This window comes from Triticum urartu, chromosome 4, assembly GCF_003073215.2.
Source record: "Triticum urartu cultivar G1812 chromosome 4, Tu2.1, whole genome shotgun sequence".
Lineage (NCBI taxonomy): Eukaryota > Viridiplantae > Streptophyta > Magnoliopsida > Poales > Poaceae > Triticum > Triticum urartu.
Window position 1 is genome coordinate 588,001,701 of NC_053025.1, and position 7,110 is coordinate 588,008,810.

Genomic DNA, 7,110 nt, shown 5'->3' on the forward strand with positions numbered 1-7,110 from the left:
TTTGTAGGTGTTTTTGGATAGGTTTGCAAGATAATAAAGAGCACGTAAATAAAAGATAGGGGCTGTTTAGATAAAGAAACAATAAAGTTAGTATAGCGAGTGTGGAAAAGTGGTGGTAGGAGTTGCGAAATTGTCCCCAAGCAATTGACTACTTTACTAGACCGATAGCAAGTTTTATGTAGGAGAGGCCACTGCTAGCATGTCATCCCTGACTTGGAATTCTATGCACTTATGATTGGAACTATTAGCAAGCATCCGCAACTACTAACGTTCATTAAGGTAAAACCCAACCATAGCATTAAGATATATTGGTCCCCCTGCAATATATTTATTCAATCTATTACAACTTTTTCCCGTCACGCACCAATTTCTGGCACCGTTACTCGAGAGGGATTGACAGCCCCTTTTACACGTCGGGTTGCGAGGAGTTGTTATTTGTGTGCAGGAGTTGTTTACGCTGTGTTGCTTGGTTCTCCTACTGGTTCTATAACCTTGGTTTCATATCTGAGGGGAATACCTACCTCCGTTGTGCTGCATCATCCCTTCCTCTTTAGGGAAATACCGACGTAGCTTCAAGCGACATCACTTCCCACCGACCATCCGTTAGCTTCACAACCGTCATTGCCTTGCACCCTGTCTGCACTATTGTATCTCGTTTTCGTTTCTTTCTTCTCTTCTTCTTTGCACACTGATCATCAATGAAAACTATGTCATCATGTGCATCATCGTCATCTGCATTTTCACAAATATCTTGAAGCTCATCTAGGGTAGGGGCAACTTTTGCACCTCCATCGTCAACTTTTGCTTTTCGAAACTTGTTCCAAACAAACTGTTGATTTCCCAGCTGGCCAGTAAAAGAAGATTTCCTCGAGGTGTGTCCATCTTGATTGAAAACCCAAGGCGGAGATCATAGGCATTGTAGTGTTGTTGGGCACCCTCAAGAGTATCGAACCTCATGCCTATGAAAGGTTCTCTCGGCTGGGACCAAGCTTCATCATCATTATCTATTCCCAAACCTCCTTGTGCAATAGTTCCCCCTGTTTCACCAACTGTAGTCGTGTCATTAAAAGTGTCACTATTTGCATGGATGGCTTCGTCAGACTGGGCAGCAGTATGTTGGGAAATTTTGGGATTAGGAGATTCAGCAACAGATTCATTATATTCTCCACTAGTTTGTGGGGCAGCAGGTTGCGTGCAGTACATGGGGTCTTGAACTCCCACGCCATCTGCACTAGGCACTTCACAGTTTGTATCATCAGGCAACTCATTCAGGTCAATCATTTTCAAACCTGAAAAAGCAAGCAAAAGACGGTGATTTAAAGGCAACTAACAATAATATTCAAGGCAACTCTAGCTACAAAAGCATAATAAAATATGAGCAAATTCATTTATGGAATTGCACCATATTTTTTTCAACTTACAGAAATGATTGACTTTCAGGTTACAAAAGTGAGACCATATCATTCTTTTAGTTTGAACTACATTCTTTTGCTTTTTTGTGTTTTGTAGGAATATGAAGACTAAAGACGTGGCAGAACTGTAGAAGTTGTAGCGGAACTGTGCATCTTTATGAAGGAAGTAAAAAACTATAGCAGAATTATGTCTCATTTTTTCATAGGAGTTGCACATTTGTTTCTAGACTTGATTCGTGTGTTCTAGACCCGATCAGGGGTTTGTCCTTGTAGTGCTTTTTTGTCACTTCATAAAACTTCTATCCCACTTCTATAATAGTTGTTACACTATATGCTTTTTTTTGGAAACCATAGTTTCATTATCAATGTTACAAAAATCAGCAGGTAAATGAAGAAAGACGAATTCCAAGAGAAAGCAACTTACTAGGTATTTTTATACTATATCTTTGCCCTACATCTTTTTTTGCAGTAGTGAACATGTTCTTTTTTTTCATTTCAATTCAAAATGTACTTTTATTACAACACAATTTGCCTGTTTTCATTCATGAAAATTAAGATGGTTGAATTAACATTGTTATTTGCCTAGTTTTGCAATAACAACTTGTTTTTTAACACAATACACCTGATAATTCATGGGAAACTAGGAGGGGGTGGCTGGGTATGTTATTTTTCCTGCAAAACAGAACCTGCTTACAAATCAATTTAGAGTTGTCACCCCTATGTATGAACTTGCCTGAGACCTGAAAATGTCAAAGTCTTGTTAGCTAAACACATTATCTACTCGAAATTAACATTGTTATTGCCTAGATTGCAACATTAATTTGCTCGATGAGAAACTAGTGTAATTGCATACATCCCAACAAATGTTGTGCTGTTTGAGGGAAAACAGAACCTGCTTGCAGATCTATTTTGACTTGCCAACCCTGTGGATGCAACTTGTCTACAATTATATGCATGCTCCTCTATTTCCCTATGTTTTCTCATTCCTTTGCCCCCTAACAAATCGTGTGATCTTAGGGCGGGAAACCAAACCTGCTTGCAGATCTATTTTGACTTGCTAATCCTGTGGATGGAACTTGTCTACAATTCTATGCATCCTCCTCTATTTTCCCTATGTTTTATCATTCTTTTTTTCCTGCAGCAATGAGGGAGCCCATGAGGGAAAGGAGGAAGATTTTACATACCGGCAGAAGTATGAGAGGGGCAGGGCCTATGGGGGAGGGGTGGGGGGCAAGAGTTTTCTGGAAGGTGCTGTTATGGATTTTGGGGCTGGGTCAAACTTCAGCTATAGCCATGGAGCTATGGATCCAGTAACAATGGCGTCCTTGGGGGCAATCGAGGTGGAGGAAGAAGGAGAAGCAAGGAAAAGGGTCCAGATGGTTTGTGTAGGTATGATGTTGCGTGAGGGTTAGCATAGGGTGGACGCTAGTTTGGACAACGACGTCCAGCTACGTTTTGATTCGGTCCTTGATTTTGGTGGGGACCGAATCTTTTTCTGTTGCGGGGGCGCGGGGACAACCCTTTCCTTTTTACATATGACAGCTGGCAGGGGGTTTCCTTTTACGGGTGTGTGCCCTGATCGACAATCTAGCCAACGGGTGCCGACGAGTCACGTCCTAAATATAATCTTCTAATGTTGTGGACGCTTGCTTTGGCACTTGTGCACAATCTTGATTCTAGATGTGAGGAATCCCATCAAACAAACATGATGCGTTTTTATTCAGGCAAACTATTTTGTTTGAGAAAGTCTGAAATTTATTATTTAGATATATTAAAACTGAGCACCCTCCCAGCCCTCTCAGGCCATCAGTGATTTTGTCCTTTAGATCTCACTGTTCGGACATCCCTAGCCGTTTGATCAACTCAACTTTGCGAACTGGGCCACTCGTCCTTAAGGGAAGCTACTCCGGGAGAAAAAACTGAAGTCTGTGGTTAACTGGGCCTCCACCCCTTTGGCATTGCAGGCTTTCAACCTATTCTGGCAGTGCCTCATCCCCTTCCCCGACACCGCCGCCGTCGCCGCCAAAGGGATCTCACGCAGCGGCGCCCTTCCCTCCTCTTGCTCGCTCTGCACCTAATGATTTGCGCAACCCTCTCCTTCATTGTCCCTCCTTTTTTCCCTCCAGTTCCATGTGCTACCTCCCCATGGCGCCTCCCTGTCCCATTGTTCCATGAAGGTCGAAGGTGTGACAAAGATGAGAGGATGATGACGGGAGGATGGGAAGACGAGTCGAGCTGGAGCAAGGCGGGGACTTCCCAGCTGCCAATGTATTCCTCCCCGTCATGCAGGCGTTCCCGCCCTTACGACCTCAGCAGGCACCATCAACGATGGATGTGCTCATATGCTGGTCATGACTGCTAGTGATGTCCTCTCCTCCAATGGAAGTTGATGTCAAATCCCCTCCTCCAAGGTAATAATCTACTCATGCAGATTTGCTTCTCCGGGTATTTCACTCAACCCCTACAAATATTTCATGGAATCCATGAGTTCTATTCTCTACTGATTAAGCCATTTGCACGTAAAAAGATTGTGCGATGATGCAAATGAGATATTAGGGAGGAAGCTAATGTTCAGGTATGGTAGATCCTTCTCATAATTTTGCAATGGTGTCTGTTAATAGGTAATAGGGTGTTACAAAATATAATGGTGATATGCTCTATTCAGTTGTAGACTTGTAGTAACATCATGCCGGTATCCTCTTCGGCGTCTTCTGCTCTGTTCACTTTGCTCAAAATTTTGTAATGGAATCATTTTGTTTTGTTAATAGTATGGAATGAACCAACTAGAAAAAGTTAGGAAGAATGTCTTCATGGTCATTTTTTCGGTGCTGCGTACATGAAATACCTTCTCCAAGTTTTAATTTATGAAGCGGACTAGGACCTTTGCTCCAAGCACCTGTGGAAGATACTAGCCGAGCTACGAACTGGTGAGCCGTGGGCAAAAGAAAATATTGTAGATGCAGTCACATGTTGCGGGTGGATAGGCAAGCCGGTTGAGCCGATGTGGGCGATGTGTTCACACGTGCATCCACCATCCGATCGGTGGTGATATGTTTATTTGATTTTGCAAGGCTTGGGTGATGGCCTTCCTCAGGATGCGTGAACCTCTTGATGTTGATGGTCAAGAAGGCAAGGGCCACATGACAACAATGCGAACAAGTGAACCAGAGGCTCCTATTGTGGACGCTACAAGAATGTTTTTAGTAAATCGGAAACAACCATTTACGCATTATTAGCTATTCATATTTTCTACTATCTGTATACTATAGGAGGGTGATAATGCAGGTACATCCTTATTAAAGGTAATTAGGCATGAACCCATGTTCATGGAATACAGATTGTTTGCTTTGGTAAGACACTGGTACTATTTACAAGTACAAAATTAAGCCTGCCTTTGTTTCTGTTCTTCCTAGTGCTATCATTTATCAACTAGAAGGAATCAGAATTAATAGAATATACATGGTTCATGAATCATGATAAGACGCAACTATTGATCAGACATGGCTCCTGTTACTGTTAGTTTTGAGCATCAACCGAAAAAAAAGGATAGCTAAATGCAAATGTTCCAGTTCTGTCTAATTCCCTATGTTAGCACGGCGTTCCTTCTGTAATGAAAGAATTTATTTAATATATAAGTAGAATTTTATCTAAATCATGTGATGTATCACATTTCTCTCAATGCCAACTTTCGGAGAGGAGATGGGCGTGGGTGATCTTAATGATTTTTGAGACATGGTAAATCTCAACCTATCTCTTGCCTTTGTCGTTCCTGATCTGGCAACCTCTTTAATTAAATCCCAACCCAATACTATTTGGTTCGGTGGTTATTTGCTATTTATAATTAAATTCTGTCAACGTGGTCTCTCTTTTCTACATGGATTGCATTTCCCTTTTTTAATTAATGAAAAGAAAAAGGGGGAAGCGTAAAGAAAAGCTCCTGGACTAGCATTTTTTTACCTTTTATGAAGTACATTGGAATGCCATTATTTGTATTGTCAGTTGTGCTGGTGGAGACTTGAAAATATATGAATATATTTGTCTTCTCTTTCTTTAAGGTTGTCTGTTGCAGAATATGTGATAATGGAGGTTTGCATTCATGGAGCTATCTGTGTTATTAGAGTGGACTTTATATTGTTATTAGTTTGTTGAATGATGATAGCATTTTCAGTTACACAAGGAGCACTTCAGCCTTGCAGATGCAGGATTAGAGATGTTACTATTTTTCTGCCAAAACTAGCTATGCCATGTAACTAAGATACATCTTTGTTTGTCATTTTACTGAAAAATATATAACTGGTGTCGCTGATGTATCGTATATTATCTATCTATGGAGTGTTTTTTGTCCCCTGTCTTCTCTTTAATACCAATGCCATTTTTCAATTTGCCAGCTATATTTTGCATGCATCAAGTTTCAATTATTCTTGATTAACAACTATATTCTCTGCTGGCAAAATTTCTAGCACTTCCACTACGCATGCATAGTCATGATCTGTTGAAGAAACTAGGATAGTTGTTTCAGACCTCACTAGCATTCTCTGTTGGTCCACAATATACATGCTATTATTCCGGTACACTTCTAAATGCCTCTCCTACTGTAGTTACTTCGTAGAATATCATTCTACAGCCAAATTTAGGTGCTTTTGGAGGAAGATTACTCTGGTTTGATGCTTTCATTCTCACTTACATTTTCACACACACACACACACACACACACACACATATATATATATATATATTTGATTCATTAGTTTTATTTGAGTTCAAAACTATGTATTTCGTCACAAATCTGCCAGGAAATTGTCTTCCCGTAACACTTATTTATTCTTGCTTCTTGGTCAATTAAATCCTGAAAAGATAGATTATATGGATAAATGGGCAAGCCAACATGCGACATGAAGGTTTGTGTTGGGGTCCATGTGCAATGCAAACAAATAAGTCCAAGAACAAGGCCAATGGAGATGTGATGGAACTTATAGTCTGCACTCTCTCATTTCAAAATAAACAAGAACTCTATGATGTACATAAATTTCTAACCCTATCATATTACATTCAAAATGGACAGGTGCGGCAACGCGCGCCATCAATGATCTAGTTAGGACAGTATAACCACACCTAAAGCAAGCCCTCTCAGCCATTTGCATTTCTGGCTGTCCATTTTCACGATCTGAACATATTTGGTCGTCCAATCTGGTGGTTGTAGTCACCTCTCCCGCGTGTGTTAAATACTGGCCGAAATGGAGGGGAGCTCCTAAACGACGCTTTATGCGCCGGTTTAGGAAGCTAGCGCTCTGTCGACCTTTCCCCATCCCCCCGAGTCGCTCCCCAGGCGACTCCGGGGGCGCGACCGCGCCGCCGCCTAGAAGCCCTCCCTCAGGTGCTCCCTCTCCGCCGCTGTCGCCGGCATTTGCGCCACGGTGGCGGCGGGCCCCCGCTGCCAAACGGCGCCGGGGGCGGCTCCTTCTCGTGGTGGCGCTGGCGACCGCTGGAATCGGCTGGGGGCGGGGATGGCGGCTGGCCGGCGCGGGCATGCCGGGGCGGCGGCCCCGGGGACGCGGAGGCAGGGGAGTGCGGTGGCCGGCGGTTCCCGGCGTGGGGGCTACGGGATGGCCTCGTTTCGAGGGTCCGTGCTCTCCCAGATCCGGCCAGGACGACGGCTTCCATGGAAGGCCTCCGCGCATGGCAGGCGGGCTGGGGCGTG